Source organism: Delphinapterus leucas, chromosome 18, assembly GCF_059928025.1.
Source record: "Delphinapterus leucas isolate spDelLeu-1000000601 "Yukka" chromosome 18, BTC_Dleu_Yukka2, whole genome shotgun sequence".
In the NCBI taxonomy this organism is placed as follows: domain Eukaryota; kingdom Metazoa; phylum Chordata; class Mammalia; order Artiodactyla; family Monodontidae; genus Delphinapterus; species Delphinapterus leucas.
The window spans coordinates 39,783,993-39,803,816 of record NC_143146.1 but is presented as its reverse complement, the minus strand read 5'-3'; positions in this window follow the sequence as shown (position 1 = coordinate 39,803,816).

Sequence of the window (19,824 nt, the reverse complement as noted above, 5' to 3'; positions counted from 1 at the left end):
GCACTATATAAAATGAGTTGTTTTTCATTACAAACTTTTATTATTTGATTTTTCCTCCATGTGTGTCTAATATTTTGGTATAAATTAGTAAAACAAGAAAAGAAATTAGGTAAATGGAGGTAATAAAAGCAGAAAATCATTGCTAAAAATTCTTAACTGGACTTTTTCCTTGTATAAATGTATATATTTAAGCATTATTTGGTCTTTACCATAATGGTTGTCTTTATGTCTTGAATTATTTTTTAACTCAACATTTAAAAATTACTTTAAACCTTTTTCATTTTCCTATTTAGACTTGTAGCTTTAAGAAGTTAGGCTATTAGTCCCTTTGGAATATTACTTGTTCTACCCTACAACTTCTCACTTTTCCTTTTCAGAGTCCCCTAAAGAGACATCAGTGCAAAAAAGAACAATAGGGAAAGAAATTATTCATTTGTTAATGAAGACCCAATAACATTCATTGAACCTAGAATTTCTCTAACTTTTGATGTTGAGTTTGAGCTTAGGCTAGAAACCTACATGAGTTTTTTATTGCTCCTTCACATTCTACCTTGCTCCCTTGAAAGCAGACTTCAGTTCACCTAAGCAAGAATGAACATAGGTGGGGAACTGAAACTGACAGATCAGGTCAATGGGACCAGGCACAGTCCAGGGATTGCTCACATCATGGAAGACAAAGGCCTCTGCCTCTGTGACCAGGAAAAGAAAAGGTTGTGTATGGCCTATGTTTGTCCAGTGAAGGTACAATATTTCATACTCTTTGCCACAGAAAATGGAAATGAGCCCACTCAAAGAACAGTATCATTCTTAAATGCAGAATTTCTTCTTACTGAAAGTGAGACCTAACAGTTGGCATGCTGAGATTTTGAATTGCAGCTCTCTGTGATAGCACTGAAATGGAGGTAAAGAAAGATAAAAAATTTGAATGTCAGCCCTGCTAGCTGTGTTGGAAATAAGAATACAGGAGTAGAAATATACACCCTCTTCTTAAAACTTAGGACATATTATGTGCCTAGGTCTCTGAGTTAGCCAAGGTTTCCCAACCCCCCACCACAACCCTGTAAGATAATATCTATTCCTAAAGAAAAAAGATAAAAAACACTGTGTCTAGTTGGTGAAACAAATACTTAAGAAACAATGGTAGGCAAGATTGACAAAGTATAGTGGAAGTGGCACCTCAGCTAGATCTTTAAAAATAACCAAGATATGGAAACAACCCAAGTGTTTCTTAATGAATGAATGGATAAATGGAATATTATTCAACCATGAGAAATAAGGAAATCATGTTATCTGCAACAGCATGGATGGAACTTGAAGGCATTATGCTTAGTGAAATAAGTCTGACAAAGAAAGAAAAATACTGTGTGGTATAACTTATATGTAGAATCTGAGGAAATAAAAGTAGAACTCTTAGATACAGAGAGTAGAAAAGTAGTCGCCAGAGGCTGGGGTGGGAGTGGATCTAATGTAAAACACAATGAGTGTAGTTGATAACACTATATTTCATAATTGAAATTTGCTAAGAGAGTAGAACTTAAATGTCCTCACCAAAAAAAAAATAATAATAATAAATATTTGAGGTGATGGATGTATTAATTAACTCATTGAGGGGAGTCCTTTCACAATGTATATGTATATGAAATCACCATGACACATACTTAAAAGTAGTTTAAAATTTTATTTGTCAATTATATCTCAATAAAGCTGAAATTTAAAAAAAAACAATAGTTAAGATATGAAAAGGGAGAGGGAAGGAAAATATAGTCCATAAATTTAGGGCAATAACACAAAAAAAGAGCTTAGAGTTGAAAATGAGCATAATATATTCAGAAGGTGCAAGAGGCTCTATCTCAGCTCATGCTGGGAAGCAGTGAGACCTAAAATTGCACATGTAGAGCAGAGACAGGATTTTGAAGAGACCAGTCGTGGCAGTGAATACCCTATGGGTTCTTGTCTGCTCTGAGAGCCACTCATCTGTTATGATGAAAATGTTCTGCATGTGTGTTTTCATATAATCCTGCTTGTTATGTTTTGTAGATTGATGTTAGGTTTAAAAACAGGCTCTTTGTGAGAAGGAAGAGCATTATGAATCCAAGTTTTAAACTGCCGGTACTTTTCAGTAAAATTAAAATGCTAATCCACACTCTGAATTTTGTAACTCTTAGTAAACCCTAAAGTGAGTGAGTTAGGAAGGAAATTTGAAAATAATTAAGGAGAACATACCAAAAGTGTGATCATCCATTCTCATAGTAGCTGCATAGTCTCCACATTTCAGGAAATAGCAGTTTAAACAAGTGTGGAAAGGTGTGATTAGGAGTCAGTAGCTGGTTAAAGGAAGAAAGGGCATTATTGTAAGTTCTGCAGCCAAACTATAATGTAGGAACCAAGGGCTGTGAGTACCAGCCCTCTTCCCTGAGCAATCAAAAGGCCTTCAGGGAATGAAGTGGTCAGTCCACACAGTGCAGGTCTAGACCAGAGGTCACAGGATCAATTATAATTAAAGGACTTTTCACAGTACTGAAAGGGAATTCTTATAACTCCAAGTAAACCTGGAAAAGCAAGAATAGTTTGCTTGAGTTTAACAATAACTGAAAAATGCTTTAGCAGGAAGCAGATTATTCTCAGAAGTATTTTAATTCTTATGTTTTTTCTTTTTTTCAGGAGGCAATCTATCCAGCCAGAAGAAATATAAAAAATTAGGCCAGTTTTTCATTACAAGGTACCACTGTCGTAGGATTCAGCAATATTATAGTCACCACCATGACAATGATAATTGTTTTGAAAATAGATGATGAAACCATTTGAATTATGTTTAATTTCAATAAATAGTAAGAACCTGCATATTTTCTCACATAAACCATGAGTTATTTTAAATTTCAAAGAAACTAGAAAACATTTTTATAAATACATCAGAGCCACTTACTATTCTGAAATAAAAACCTTTGCAAAGAATTTCATAAGTAACTTTTAAACTTAATAGTTATATAAGCATAAAACAGTTTATATTAAGATAAAATTTATATTAACAAAGTTTATAATAACATGTAATTAATCATTTTTTAAATCATAAAGTAGAACACATAGCATTCTTCAGTAATAAAGAGACAGACATGCTATAACTATACAGTACATGACTACAAACTAAGTAGCTACAAATAAAAACTTAATTAAGCAAAATCTTAGGACATGTTACTCTCCAAAGAGTAGGTAAGAATTTAATTGTCAAAAATTCTCAACAGAATTAGAAACATATACTTTATTCAAATGTGAAAATATTTAGATATATTTTAGTAACTTCTGAGTGTCTTCACATGGCAATAGTATGTATATGTATATTATTACTGGAGCATAATTCCTAATAGGATCCTAATAGGATCTTAGAAATGAGAGCAATAATGAGACAATAACAACATGTATTTATTTACACATCCAATTCTGTACATTCATTTATTTCATCGTGATAAAAATCTTAAAAACAAGACATAAGTATTTTAGCATTTAACTCACTCTCTGGCATAGAGAAATACCACAATAAGTATATACTAAATGACTATCCATTTTACTATTGATAAAGCCAAGACTCAGATGATGCCACAGAACTAGTATTTAATAAATGGTAGAGTTGGAATAAGAATGCAGGTCTATCAGATTCCAAATCCCATGAACTTTCCATTATGAAATATTTCCTTTCTCTTTTCTTTTTATCCACTTTGAAGAGTTATTCAATTATTTTCTACTACGGGCCATTTTCTTGGCTGTCACTTCTGTCAGATGGGCTGTAATACCTCTCTTGGTTATCCATTTTATTTGGAGCACTTCTCACACTGAGAAACAATCTTAATTCTTTCTGGATGACTTCAAGATTCAGTCCCCTAGCCTTTCAGTTTTGTGATTTTGTTTCACCTTTAATGCCTTTTTTATCAACATTCTCCTACACTGGATCTTATCATCACTAGGAAACTTTTAACCAATTAAAGTGAGCCGAAACATTCCTTTTCCAAATCAAAAAAACAGCTTATATTCATCTCAGTTAATATCAAGATACATTTTCTTCAGCTTCATACAGTCCTCCTGTTCCTTGAACACTCTTATTTTCTCTCTTTATTCCCCTTCTCATGCTCTTTTTCTTCCTCATCTCTAAGATTCTTGATCTACTGTTTCAAACATTCTCTGATTCTTCTTTTTACTAATTCCTTTTTTTATTGTTCTTTAATCACACTACCTGAAAAATATTTTCCCATCTTCTCTACAGACACACTTGGCTACTATGCACTGCTGGAGATGCCTGAAAATGATGTGGATTTGTGACACTTTGGATTTATGACACCCAGCCTCACCTGGAAACTTAGTCATGACTTGTCTTCTTTTCACCATTCCTTCTTCAGTTTTTGCTCCTGTTCTTTAAAACAGCTATTTAAATATTTTGCATAAGTCTCCATAAATCTCCCTAAACTCTCCTTAAATTCCCCTCTTCCCTTTTCTCCCACATTCAGTAATATCTTCAATAGTGTAGATAACACATTCACTGAATTAATAAATCTTCGAATTAAAACAGAAATTATTTAATAGATCAGGCTCTACTTCTGCCACCTGACCAATATTCTAATCTACATCTAGACTGTTCTTTAGCCCTCCTTTACCAACTTCTCAGTTTTATGTCTTTTTTCCCCTCTATCCTTTGTATTTTCATTCTTGCCCTCCCTGCTGACCTCTTTCCTTTAGTGTATAAACATCAAGTTACCAAGTTGTCCCATTAAGCCCCCTCAATCTGTTGGCTCTCTAGCCTCTATCATAACTTTCTTCTCTTCAAAACATCTCAAAAGTTTTCAACACCATGGCTTTCTCCATTTCCTCACAGCCTTCACTCAGATGACAGCAGCTTGATAGTTGCCTCACCATTGCAGTAAAACTTCTTCCAGTAAAGTTCCCCCACACTGTCTTACTACTACTAGAGACAAATTAATATTCTTTTTACCTGACCTACTAGCAGCATTTGAAATTGCTGGATACTTTTTATACGATGAATTATTTGCCTTCCTTCTACATTTCTTTCTGATTATTTCCCAATTTCCTCTGTCAGCTCTTCATTCTGTGCATTCTGTAAATGATTCTAAGGACCTCTTTTTGGAATTCTCATTGATGTTTTTAATTTTCAACATATAATATTTACTGCTACATTCACAACAAATAGCACAGTGCCTGGCATATGGGAAGTGCATGGTAAATATTTGTTGAATAAATGAATGAAAGATATTTTTGTCTGGTAGGAGTTGCTTTGTACAATGCTAATCTAGTTCAGAAAATTTCTAATGCTTAAAGTTATACTTTGGAGATGAGTTTTCTTCATTGGAGTATATGAGAAACTGTGCTTCTCAGACTACTTTGATATTCCCTGCTTTATTTTCTCCTTTTGTCCAGTAGGAAAAAAAGGAATATATCACAAAAATTATTTCTTATACATAAAAAGTTATACAAAAATATTAAATGAGTATTAGAACTTGGCTTTGTTAACATGTCAACAAATGAGTGCATGGAATTTTATATTTTGACCTAATCACATTTATCCAAACTCAATTGAGTCTATTTTCTTTAATATTGTTATAGGGAGACATCTGTTAGTGAACATTTATAAGGACCACATCCATGAAACCAATGTAGAATTCATTATCCATCTTTTTTTTCTTTCTTTTTTTTTTTTTTTTGCAGTACGCGGACCTCTCACTGTTGTGGCCTCTCCCGTTGCAGAGCAACAGGCTCCAGACGTGCAGGCTCAGTGGCCATGGCTCACGGGCACAGCTGCTCCACCGCATGTGGGATCCTCCGGGACTGGGGCACGAACCCATGTCCCCTGCATCGGCAGGTGGACTCTCAACCACAGCGCCACCAGGGAAGCCCATTATCCATCTTTTGATGAGATTAAAAAAATATATGTATGGGACTTCCCTGGTGACTCAGTGGTTAAGAATCCTCCTGCCAATGCAGGGGACACAGGTTCGAACTCTGGTCCAGGAAGATCCCAGATGCCACAAAGCAACTAAGCCTGTGTGCCACAACCACTGAGCCTGTGCTCTAGAGCCTGTGAGCCACAACTACTGAGCCTGCGCACGTAGAGCCCAGGCTCTGCAACAAATGAAATCATCGCAGTGAGAAGTCTGCGCAGCACAACGAAGAGTAGCCCCCACTTGCTGCAACTAGAGAAAGTCCGCACACAGCAACGAAGACCCAACAGAGCCAAAAATGAATGAATGAATGAATGAATGAATGAATAAATAAATATATAATTTTTAAAAAAATGTAAGTATATTTAATTTTACCACAAAACTAGAAACAAAGGTAAATTCGATCCCTGAGGTACAGGGGGATTTTCTGAAATGCTGATATTCTGTCACATAATAAGTATTATCAATATGTTTCTCAAATATCTTATGAATTAAATTACCATGAGATAGAAAACAAAATAAGAACAAAAGAAATGGCTCCAGCATATAAATGTCTTCTTCAAATGAGTCTTTGTTCTTCTACAAGGCCATGGATTAATTACCATCCTTATTCTAAGCATCTGGTTCACTGCTTTGCTTTAATGAAGAGTTAGTTTGACCCCACACTCGAACCATCTTTATGAAGTGGTAGAAGTAACTATTATTACCTGGAGATTATTTATCAAAAGCAGAATTTTCAAGGATGAAGTGATCACTACTTATCAAAAAACTGACGTTGACAAGCTAGATAAAGTTGACCTGAACTTTAGCTAGTATAGATATGTTAAGGATAATAAATTTTCCCCTTCAAAATGTAAGCTAAATTGCCCAATAGAAACATAAATCATTCCTTTAAAGTGCTTACATATTAATTTGATAAAGTGAAAGCATGAAGTTCCTGAATATAGACTCTAATAGTTCCTTATTTCCCCAGATTAATATTTATATAGTAAATGCCATGTTATTACTTCTTTAATGTCATGTTAATACCTTAGGCATGTCTAAGAAAGAGAAGTTGTGGATTAGAGATGCCTAATGAGAAAACCGAGAAAACTTTACCATTAACTGTTCAAGATTTGTCTGGATGTGTATATATCTATGTATTGCTACATATATATATATATATATATATATATATATATATATATATATATATATATATATACACAAGTATGTGTGTGTGTGTGTGTGTGTGTGTGTTAGAAATAGATCTGAAAAGATTAGTGGGAAAGCATCACATTAGAAGAGGAAAGGAACCAAAATAACATTGATTGAAATTACCTCCTGTAATGAAGAGATGTGCTTACTACCATTACCCACCCCAACAAACGGGAGAGAAACAAACAGGTTCAAAATCTCATGAAAAAGCTCTTTCTCATACTATTGATGTTATAATCTGATCGTGATTACTCAGAAAATATCATAAAGCTGGATCAGGCTTACATAAACTACAAAGTCAGCAGACCTTGCATCTTTTCTACAACCCCTTCCCACCCCATCCCTCCCCAACCCCAGCACACATCACTTTTGCTTAGTCTGGAAGGAGAAGGATTGAGGGATCAAGACTTGGCAGGGAGAAGCCACGAGTAAGGTACTGTCTCTTGTATCATGCCAGTGTAAGCAGAAGGTATTCTCAGATAAGAGTGTTAGCTAAGGTGTGAGGATAATCAGCTAATTAACAATTTTGTGTGTAGTGGAAGGACGCAGAGTCTTACCAATTCCTCAAGTGCAGGAATAGTGAAGCTTCCAAGTCCTGAAACACCAGAGGTTATCTATCAACAAAACTGCCAGCAGCTAAGGAGACTATTTGCAACTTTAAGTCCCAGAGTAAATATTGCAGTTATGGAATGGTGGGAGCTAGTGTTCTTATTCTAAATGAGAAAAGAATGGCTAAAAATATAAATGGACTAAAAATGCCCCAGAGGTTGAAAACATCTATTTATTTCCTTATGTTTTAGGTAAATGTTTCAAAATCTGTTTCAGAATATGTTGCTCTAAAGGGAAAGCTCTATTTCCAGTAACAATTAAGAACTGGTTTTCTAACTTGTCCTTTTATATTTTCCCACTAGCAGTATGATTTCTAAAGGCAGTGGCAGTCCCACATTCTCCAGACATCACTCATAAGCAAAGCATGCTGTGAAGCTACCAAATTATTTGTCTATCAAAACACAGGCAGCAGGGCTAGGTAGTAACAGAGTCCACAGAATCCTCTTTAGGCAGGCACGATTCTGAGAGTCAAGCATTCCTTCTTCAATCAGCAAATGTGCATTGAAGGCCTACTAAATGCTAGTCACTGCTATATCACTCACAGAGATACCTCCTAAGCTGTTACCTCGGCCTGATTTCATTATGTGAGTTTAACAGCTTCTCCATTGTGGCTGTTTATCCTGGCACTGGGTCCTGTATGAAGGACACTGGAAGTGGAGAAGGATTCTCAAAATACAGATATGATTTAAGCAATAAACATACAATATGAACATCTATAAAAAGTTTTATATTTTATATCTCGATTTCATACATTGTGATAGCTAAACCATTGTCTATGCAAATGTGTATATTTCAGAAATGTTATTAATACTCTTGTTTACATTCCTAATGAAATATCAAGGGTATAAAATGCAAAAATCAAAGTTTTTTGTTGAATAATATTTGTATAGGCTTTTCTTTTTTTTTTTTTTTTTTGCGGTACACGGGCCTCTCACTGTTGTGGCCTCTCCCGTTGCGGAGCACAGGCTCCAGACACGCAGGCTCAGCGGCCATGGCTCACGGGCCCAGCCGCTCCACAGCATGTGGGATCTTCCTGGACCGGGGCACGAACCAGTGTCCCCTGCATTGGCAGGCCAATGTGCCACCAGGGAAGCCCTTTGTATAGACTTTTAAGCAGAATCAATTGCAAACATTTATTTTTATAGATCTAAATTTGTGGCTATGATAGCACTATATGCCTTGTAGGACTTGGATGGAACAATAAAATCTTTCTGGAAATTGTTTCAAGAGACTATTGTGATTATCAGATTTCCTCTCTTTTGTGACTCTAGCACATAGCATAAATCCTGTCTTTAGTAACTTAGTATTTCTTGAATAACTGAATGAACCATGTCTCTCTATAAGAAATATATATTTTGGTGGAATTATTAGCTCAGGAGAGAGTTAGAAAATTATCAACAGGTTTTTTTTTGAATGCATACTACATGCCACACATTGATATAACTTAAATATATTTTCTAATCAACCCCCAAATAGAGTAAACTGCTTCACTATTATTGATTTTTTTTTAATTTAGTAGTTTTTTAAGTGCAAAGGAACAAATATGTTTTAGTATGGGGTTACTCAATTTGAATGAATGAGACAGGCTGCATAATAATCCAGCAGGCATCCTTTTTTTTTTTTTTTTCCGGTACGTGGGCCTCCCACTGCTGTGGCCTCTCCCATTGCAGAGCACAGGCTCTGGACGCGCAGGCTCAGCGGCCATGGCTCACGGGCCTAGTTGCTCAGTGGAATGTGGAATCCTCCCAGACCGGGGCACGAACCCGTGTCCCCTGCATCAGCTGGTGGACTCTCAACCACTGCGCCATCAGGGAAGCCTAGGCATCCTTTTTTGGTAACTCATACTTACAGTTGGGAAGTAAATGCAAGTAATTAAATGATGTATGAGAGATCAGATCTCAGTGGTTCTCAATCAGGAGGCATTTTGACCCCCAGAGGGCATTTGGCAATATCTCATGTCTGAAGACATTTTTGGTCCTCACAAATGGCAGGATGTTATGGGCATTTATGGAGTAGAGACCAGGAATGCTGCTAAACATCCTGCAATATGTAAGACAATCTCCTACAACAAATAATTATCTGACCCAAAATGTCAATGACACTGAATCTTCGAAACTGTGAGTTAGAAGAGGTATTCACACAATTTGGGGTCTCAAAGTAGGGAATGTAAAAATTGGTATCTAATAGTAGAGCCTTAATAATTCTCTTTCATAGTTACTGATGCAGTGACTAAACAAGAGTATTTCCATATATGTATATCTATGTGAGAAAAATTCCAGAATGGCTCATACAACTGCAGATGCTAGTACATGAAAGGATTTTAGTCCATATTCGATAAGTACTCACTGACTTTCCCCTATTGAAAGAACACATTATCTTAGAAAATTAACTTACATATTCTGTATTTTGGGAGTGATCTTTGCCTTTGTAGTGGTTATGTTAGCTGTTTTAACAAATAAACTCCAAAATCTCAATGGCCTAATCCAATAAATTGTTTTGTGCTCAGCCAAGAGACAAATGTGGCAGTTCTACTTAGAAGTAAATTTTCTCCATGTGGTGATCCAGTGACCTAGGTCTGCTCCATTGTATGACTGCACCATCTCTATGATCTCAGAATATCTACTTCAGATATTCAGGAGAGAGCACGATCCTCTTGCTTTCAAAACCCCTGGCCCAGGAATTTACGCATCATTTCTGTTCATGTTCCATTGATGAGAAGTGGTGACCTAACCACACCTGGATTTAAGAATTACTGAGCAGCCATGTTGCACTTCATATATCATTAGTTTTATTTTATGCAAAGGAGAGAATAATTTTTTATACAACTGACTTTCACTACCAGAATCCAATTCCTTTATTCCATTCTCAAATTTTAAAAGCCTATTAATTGCTGAGCACTCTACCAGATTCTAGAGACACACATACAAAAATGAATTTTCTTGTCTACTAGGGATGTACAATCTAGAAAGGGCCTTTAATCATCTCAGAGGTAATTCCTCTGAACTGAAACCCTGTATTTGAATAAACTCAGCAGAATACTCTGATACATTTCTATACCTTGCTTAGTGTAAACGTTTTCTCAGTGCCTGTTATGGACTGCATGTTTATGGTCCCTGCAAAATTCTTAAGTTGAAATCTTTCCCTTAGATATGATAGCATTAGGAGGTGGGGCATTTGGAAGGTAATTAGGATCAAATGAGGTCATGTGGGTGGATCCCTCATGGATGGGATTTGTGTCCTCTTAAGAGACAGAGAGAGCTTGCTTCCTCTCTCTGCTCTTTGCCATGTGAAGTTACCAAGAGAAATCAGCAATCTGAAACCTGGAAAAGATTTCTTACCAGAGCTATTTCTTACCAGACCATGCTAGCATGGACTTTCAGCTTCCAGCACTGTGAGAAATAAATTTCTGTTGTTTATATGCCACCCAGTCTGTACTTTTTTTTATAGCAGTCCAAGCTAACTAAGACAGTACCATTTATAGTTATCCTCAAGCACGTTTAACTTTAGGGAAATCCTATATGGCAAAATTGCCCTAATCAGTATCTCTAATGGAAAGATGTGGCAAGAATTTCTAAAAACAAAGACTCTTATCATAAATAGTGGTTCCCTCCTTAAAGGGGCAACTTTGGATTCTAAGGTATTTCAAAGCATGTATAAAAGTGGCATTCAAATGTTCAGATAAGCAACTATCAAATAAAATGTGTTTTGATCTAGTTATTTCTCCTTTTCTTTGTACATGGGCATATAAAATAAAATAAAAATTGAAACAAGATTTGAAAATATGGCCACTTAAACATGTGTTCCGCAAAGACACATACCACATTTTACTGTCTTCTGTGGTTACAGATACATTTATTCTTTAATCCAAAATCAGTTCTACTCTTCCAAACTGGTGTCTCACAAAGGTAGATCCTTAGTGATAACCAGTTTGTTTTCCACTGTGGCAGAGAAATTTAACTGCCTAAAACAAACTTTTTTTAATCCTGTTTCAATTAATAACAGACTCTCATTTTTAACTCAGTATGTTACCTATCAGAGGGAAAGATTTCATTTTCCAGCTTCATCACAGGATAAGTGAGACCACATGACTAATGATATATAAATGGGACTGTCCCTCCTGTTAGACAATGGGTTAAAGGGAGCTGATTAAACCTAAACATCCTCTTTTTTATTTTTTTTATTTTCTTGCCTTTTGCTTTGTTTCTTTCTTCCAGTCAATAACTTGGCTCTGATAGCTGCATCTCCAGTAGTCATAATGGACCATGATGAACCTGAAAATATAGCCATACACCAACATGATGCAACAAAAAGATGGGAGCCTCGGTGTCTGGTGAATACTTTGGATCTAGCATAACTTACCTGGACATATCTCTAAACTTCTTTTATAGTGAGAGAGAAATACATTTCTATCTTGTTTAATCTATCCTGATTTATTTGTTCATTTTTTTTCTTGTCTGTTATTTTTAGCTAAACTTCATTCTAACATTCTACCAAGGTGAGTTATGAGGAATTACTCTTATACTTTGTTCAAGACTCCATTTAATCTTCATGTTTTCCACAAGCCCAGGCTCAACCACTCTGGGATTGAGTGAACCCTTCTGTGAACTCATGCAGAAGTTGCCATTTTTAATACTCCACTTTATGACTCTTTTTCAGGTTTGGGTAAACTATTTATTGAAAGATAACATAAGACCCGAAAAATGCACATATCATCATTGGCCAGCTCAATGAACTATCAGAAAGTAAATATACCCATGTAACCATTATCAGTACTCTAGAAGAGTACTGTAGTACTCTACAATTTCTACATGTCACTGAAGGATAACCATTATCCTAGATTTTAACAAAATAGATTGGTTTTGTCTGGACTTTATATAAATAGAGCTATACTGTACACAATTTTTTTTTAGATCTGAGTTTTTTCCCTCAATATTATGTAAGTGAAGCTCATTTATGTTTTTGCATGTTGTATTTATTTTTTCATTGTCATTATCTATAGTATTTTCTAGCATAGTGTGTCCCAATTTATTTTTTAAATTTTACTCTGATTAAACCATTGTGGTTGTTTCCAGTTGGGAGCTATTATAACTCTACTACTGCAAAGTGCCACCACTTTGGCATAATTGTTTATTTCTTTTTTGCTGTATAGCTAGAAGAGAAATTGCTGGATCCTGGGATATAAAAAAGTCTATCTTTGGTAGTAATGTCAAATAGTGTTTCAAAGTGGTTATGCCAATTTAGCCTCTTACCATCAGTCTCTAAGTTCCTTGTTTGACTGTTTATCCTGAAATGCCTATAGAAAGTTAATTAACTCAAATATTATCTGTGTTGACTTCCTATTACTTAAAACTTAATGAGAAAAATGTCTATAATTTCTATCTGGTGTATTTCTAACCTGCCACTTTTGGGGTATTTATCTGTGATGATAGCCACTGTTTCACTGAAAAAAAACGTATTAAACTCTTAACCACAAAGACATTTCTAAATTTCATAAGTAAAAATGAATTAGATAATTTTCTTGACACTCCAAGATTATTTAATACAGTCTGTTATTGACTAACAGATATATTTTAGTTTATTAATTGTAATGTATTTTTACAAATAGATATATTAAATTACTAGAAGAAACAGTATTATTTCAGATAATGGATGTTTTGATATGGTATACGTGCTAACTAAAAATACATTGCCAACACTTAAGAGGTTGGTTTGGTGATGAAAACTTTTCCATGACTAAAACCAAAGGAGAATCTCCTACAATATAAAACATTCTTCAATGAACTTAGGTCATAACTGACTTCAACTGACATAACTTGTCACTGACAACTTTCTAGGCTTTACTTCAGCCCCTGAGACACATGATAGGCTTATATTACCCAGCCGCCTTTGCCCTTAACACTTCTAGCTTTATATGTACTATAAACTCATGGCTTTGTGTTGATAGCACGACCTGAGGTATGTGTACATGGTGTGTGCTAGGGACAGGTGTGGCTCTCTGGAACAGGAAGAGTTATCTTGGCACTAGCAAGAAGAAATATGGATTGACAATAGAAGTGATCAGTCATGAGTAATCAAGTTTAATAGGCCCAAAGTAGAGTGATCCATACCAGTTCTATGCTGGAAATTTAGAATCAAGGGCAATATGATCTTTGAGGAACATTTCAAGGGCAATGAAGATTGGAGAGATGTGAGCTATAGATATGAAGCTGAGTTATATCAGAAACTCTATACAAAATCCAAACCAATGAGAACAGATACAATATCACCTGCATGAAATAGAACCTGCAAGAATAAAGTGGGGAGGACTTCTCAGGCCATAGGGAAAAAAAAACACAAATATTGTTCTTCCTTAGGTAGCAATATTCTGTGGAGGCAGGGAAATTTGAGTAGCCAAGAGACACAGACTGAATCATTTCAGGTAGATTGCATGGCTCTTGCACATGGGTATTTGACCTGGGAAGAGTTGAAGGAGAGGGAGGAAGAACATGTACACTGACAAGCACTCAGTTTAGCCAAATGAATTTAATATGGTTACTACCTTCACAAAATTTATAACTAGCAGAGGACACAGATCCTTATATAATAAACAATAATACAGTGAGATATGTTTCATATTAACATTATGAGACATAGCCTGATAAAAAGAAAAGAACATAAGTATCAGATGTAAACAAACCTGGAAATCAGTGCTGGCACTACAACTTCTTCAGTTCATTTTCCTTATTGGTAAAATGAGAAGAATAAAGGGAACTTGATATGGATTTTTGTTATGATTAAAGATAGTAAGCAACTTAAGGGGCCTTAATAGATCCTAATATTATTTTATTATTGTTATTGTTATTATCCTGTGTCAGGAACTAGTACATACATGAATTCATTTAACCTTCATTGTATTCCATAAGGTAGGTATACTTATTACCTAATTTATATAAGGGAGCTGAATCACAGAGATTTAGACACTTGACCAAGATACTCTACCAAGGAAATGGTTGAGTTCATTTTCAAATGCAAATTCTAGGCATCTTGGGCAATTAATATCAATACATAGTAGCTTAATAAAATAAAAAAAAATAGTGGAGAGGGTGTGGAGAAAAGGGAACACTCTTGCACTGTTGGTGGGAATGTAAATTGATACAGCCACTATGGAGAACAGTATGGAGATTCCTTAAAAAACTAAAAACAGAACTACCATACCACCCAGAAATCCCACTACTGGGCATATACCCTGAGAAAAATCATAATTCAAAAGGAGTCATGTACCACAATGTTCATCGCAGCTCTATTTACAATAGCCAGGACGTGGAAGCAACCTAAGTGTCCATCGACAGATGAATGGATAAAGAAGATGTGGCACATATATATAATGGAATATTACTCAGTCATAAAAAGAAATGAAACTGAGTTATTTGTATTGAGGTGGATGGACCTAGAGACTGTCTTATGGAGTGAAGTAAGTCAGAAAGAGAAAAACAAATACTGTATGCTAACACATATATATAGAATCTAAAAAAAAAAAAAAGGTTCTGAAGAACCTAGGGGCAGGACAGGAATAAAGACGCAGATGTAGAGAATGGACATGAGGACACTGGGAGGGGGAAGGGTAAGCTGGGACGAAGTGAGAGAGTAGCATGGACATATATACACTACTAAATATAAAACATAGCTAGTGGGAAGCAGCTGCATAGCACAGGGAGATCAGCTTGGTGCTTTGTGTCCACCTGGTGGGGTGGGATAGGGAGGGTGGGAGGGAGAAGCAAGAGGGAGGAGATATGGTGATATATGTATATGTATAGCTGATTCACTTTGTTATACAGCAGAAATTAACACACCATTGTAAAGCAATTATACTCCAATAAAGATGTTGAAAAAAAAAAAGAATAGTGAGTCATGGACAAATTTACAAAAAATAGTGGGAACACAGATACATTTACCACATTTCCTTTGTTTATGAGTATAAATACCTAAAGTATCATAGACTAGAAGGAGTTGAAAATTAGTGCATCTAACTGAACTCTGGAAAGCCTTGGGGATAACTTGGTACTTGAATACCATCAGATTCCCATCTCTTGCTCTTACCTCTGCTTCCCTCTTTGTGTTCATTTCTCAGGGATACTTGAAACTCAGCCAGTGTCAGCCAGGTGCTTGCAGTATTATTGTCTTGTGGCCAGACAGGAAAAAAGACACTTATTTCCCCCAAGTTCTATGTGAACAATACCTAGGAAGGTCTGTCCAAGATTGGGTTAATGTGCAATGGAAATTATGCTTAGAAAAGAGCAGGTGGGAGGAGAAACCCAAGCAAGGTTTCTGGGTTTATGGGTGCTGAGGTACATAGCTATTAAAATTTGTCTCTTACAAAGGATAACCAAGTACATTTGTGTGGGAAGAGAGAAAAGGGCTGATGATGTCTAGGATAGCTTTCATATCCTGAAAACCATGTAAACTTCATTTTATCCTATCATGTAACTTTAAATGAATTCATTATATCACTAATTATAGTTTTATTTGATACATTTTGGAAGACTTCAATATATTATATATGACATCTGGTGGAAGGAATTTGACTAAAATGAATATTTCTGTATAGAAGATAGATGGACAGAACGATGTAAAATACCATGAAAGGAAGTCTTAATTCTTCACAAACATTATCTGAATGATTTTCCTGATTATTTCTATCTTTTAAAAAGGTACATATTATGCGGTAATTGTTCTTTTAACTACTGACACAATTAATGCTTAAGGCATGAGAAATATAATTTATGGTTTTATTTGGCATGTACTTAAGCACCTGCATAGCAATTACTGGTGTGACATTTTTGTCTGCACTATAAAGCACTGCACATCCTCCCTTTCATCAGTTTAAAATTGAAACAAAGAGGCTGGTTCCTTGGGTAGTACCTGCCCTGATCTTATCTAGTACAATGAAAATATGATTGCCTTCCTGACACTATAAATTACGCTTTCCCAACTCTAGCACCCTTCTGCAACAGAAATCTACACCACTAGTGTGACTCTTTCATGCTATAGGAAGTTGTTTTACCTTTACAATACTAACATAGAAAATCTTCGTCTCTTTTTTTCATCTCAAATTATATGGCCATTGAACATCAGAAAGGAGTTTTTTGTTGCTGTTGTTGTTGTTTTGTTTGTTTATTTTTGCGGTACGCGGGCCTCTAACTGCTGTGGCCTCTCCCGTTGCGGAGCACAGGCTCCGGACCGTGCAGGCTCAGCGGCCATGGCTCATGGGCCCAGCCACTCCGCGGCATGTGGGATCTTCCCAGACTGGGGCATGAACCCGTGTCCCCTGCATCGGCAGGCGGACTCTCAACCACTGCGCCACCAGGGAAGCCCAGGGAGTATTTTTTATGAAACACACGATGTAACATTTCTCCCTACTGTAATGATGAATATAAGGATCTGATTCAAATGGTAAGTGAATATCAAAACTCCAAAATTGAATGAAATTATATCAATTAAGTAGTTATATGGCTCTCATGGGTGAACTTTTTCTTTAACTTTTTCCATTTACAATGAATTGGAAACACAAACAGTCAATAACTGTCACTGCCTTGAAAGTCAAGGTGAAATCCTTGTTTGTGTGGTCTCTGTAGACATCTTCATGCCAAAGGTTGTGATTTCTCCAAGGTTCTTGTTATACCCAATAACCTCAAATGCTTTTTGGATGACACTCTGCTCTGGTATCTGTTTTTTCTCTTTAATTGATACCATTTAACTTCTTTTATTGTATATATTTTCCCTTTTCCTGCCTTTCTGTAATGTCACTTGCTTTTGCTTCTATTCATTAATTTTTTTGGAGCTAAAAGAAAAAAAAAAAGACGCTTTAAAATTCTCCTCAAAATACTTTTCCATCAAACTGCTCTTGAAAAAAAAACCTGTTTTTCATGACACAATTGCAGAATAAACCTATGGTTAATACCTTATTTACACAAACTGAAGGCTGTTGTATCTGTGTTTGGCGACCTTGAAACAGTATTGTGCTCAGTGCCCTTTTTATAACCTTAATTACTGGGGAATACAGAGCTTTAAAGAAAGACTAACATTTCACTTTAACATCCACAATAATCTATTATAAAGCCAGCTAAGCCAGTCCCCAAATACAGAGAAATGTTATTACATGCTCAGCTAGCTGTCAAGGGGCCATGAGTCAGTGGCTTACAGTTATCCAAAGTAACAAGGTTGTTCAGAATTTCCTCCAACAAAGCCAGCCAGCTTATGGAAGGATTAAGCTCCCTTTGATTAGAACAACTGGAACATGTCCTACCCTTTTAATTAGCATTCCCTTTTGCTTGGTGGAGGTTGGTAATTTGACACTCACATTAGGCATCTCAAGAAATGATTAGGTATTTTGTCCCACTCATGAGAATTAAAGCCATGGTATATACTTCTGCATCAAATAAAATTTGAGCTGCTGAAGGATTTATGTTCAAAACCCTGTAAAATCCCAAGGGCACTATGCCTCTAATAGACAAAATGTAATAACACTCTAACATAATGTGTGGCAGGAGGCTTGGTTAGCCTTCAGGCATAGTATATTACCCTAAGGCCATGCTCTTTTTGCTTTGTATCTTTGGGAACAAAAACTTTTATGTCAGCTTTATTGATATTTTACAGGTTTGCATTTTAATTCATACCTTAAGGCAATTCAGAGAGAGAAGACCTCTATGTATGCTGCTGGATTACTTAGTTGGTGAGTAAATATGATTTTTCAGTGACCACACTAAACAGAGCAGAGCTGAGACTATGTGGAGTAGAAAAAGGAGATGGCCTGCTGCCATTTGTCAAGAAGCACACCTTCTCTCTGAAGACAAATAGAGAGATATATATCTTCTTTCCCCAATTTACAGGCTGCCTTTACTTACACCCTGCTGGTATTTTTATGTATCCCTATTTTCTGGTCTTAATTTGAATTTCCTTTTCCATTTTCCTTATCATATATCTTTTCTTCTCTCTTTCTCTCACCCTCCAGTCTCCCTTTGAATGAATAAGTATCAAAGAAGTCATTTCCCATTGTGAAAATTGCCTTGCGTTTCTTCTCATTTATATGTAGCAAAAATGGTGAAACTTAAAAGCAACTTGTGGAAAAGAAGACTCTGTTAAATACTTCATTTAGCTCTCAATATGACCTGGGAAAAATAAGAATATTAAAAAAGTAACAACTCGATTAGAAAAAGACAATGTAATTCGATTTTTTCATCTTTAGTATCTTCTCTTCCAAAATTGAGTAGCTATTACATCTACTTTATTTACAAGCTACCAAACTTAGATTCAAATTTCAGAATTTTTTTCAAATTATTTTCAGAGAATCTGAAAGATCGTTGTTTATCGTAGTCTTTAAAAATGTATCTAAGTATTTCTGGTGCTTATACCTGTACAGTAATCTATTCACTCAAACCACTATGAGCTGTGACTATTGTAAGAGACACAGAAGATATTAGAGAAGTAAAATGAAATTTCTGTCTAGCTCAAGGAACAGATAGGATAATGGTAACTTCTATCTAAGCAGCAGCTACTAAATTTGCAACTGAAAAAGACGTTTTCTTATGACCAGTTTATTCAGAAGTCATAGCCTTTCTTTTTTTTTTTTCTTTTTGTGGTACGTGGGCCTCTCACTGTTGTGGTCCTTCCCGTCGCGGAGCATGGGCTCCGGACGTGCAGGCTCAGCAGCCACAGTTCACGGGCCCAGCCGCTCCGCGGCATGTGGGATCATCCCGGACCAGGGCACAAGCCCGCGTTCCTTGCATTGGCAGGCGGATTCTCAACCACTGCGCCATCAGGGAAGCCCCATAGCCTTTCTTTATCTTCAGTTGTTTTTGTGTGTTTCCTTATGTTTTAAGGTAGGTTAGAGGACTGTGTTGTGTGAGAAACAGGGGGCTTGATTCATTTGCCTTATGAAAGTGAATGGAGTTGACTATTCTTGTCTGAGAGCTTCTTCTGTATTTGAGAAGTAGAAGGTGAAATCTTTAGCTCAGAGTAGAGAGATGGGTTTAGAGATATGATGAAAGAAGGTTTGAAAAGGCTGTTGTAGATAATGGGAAAGAAACTGACTTTGGAAGTAGAG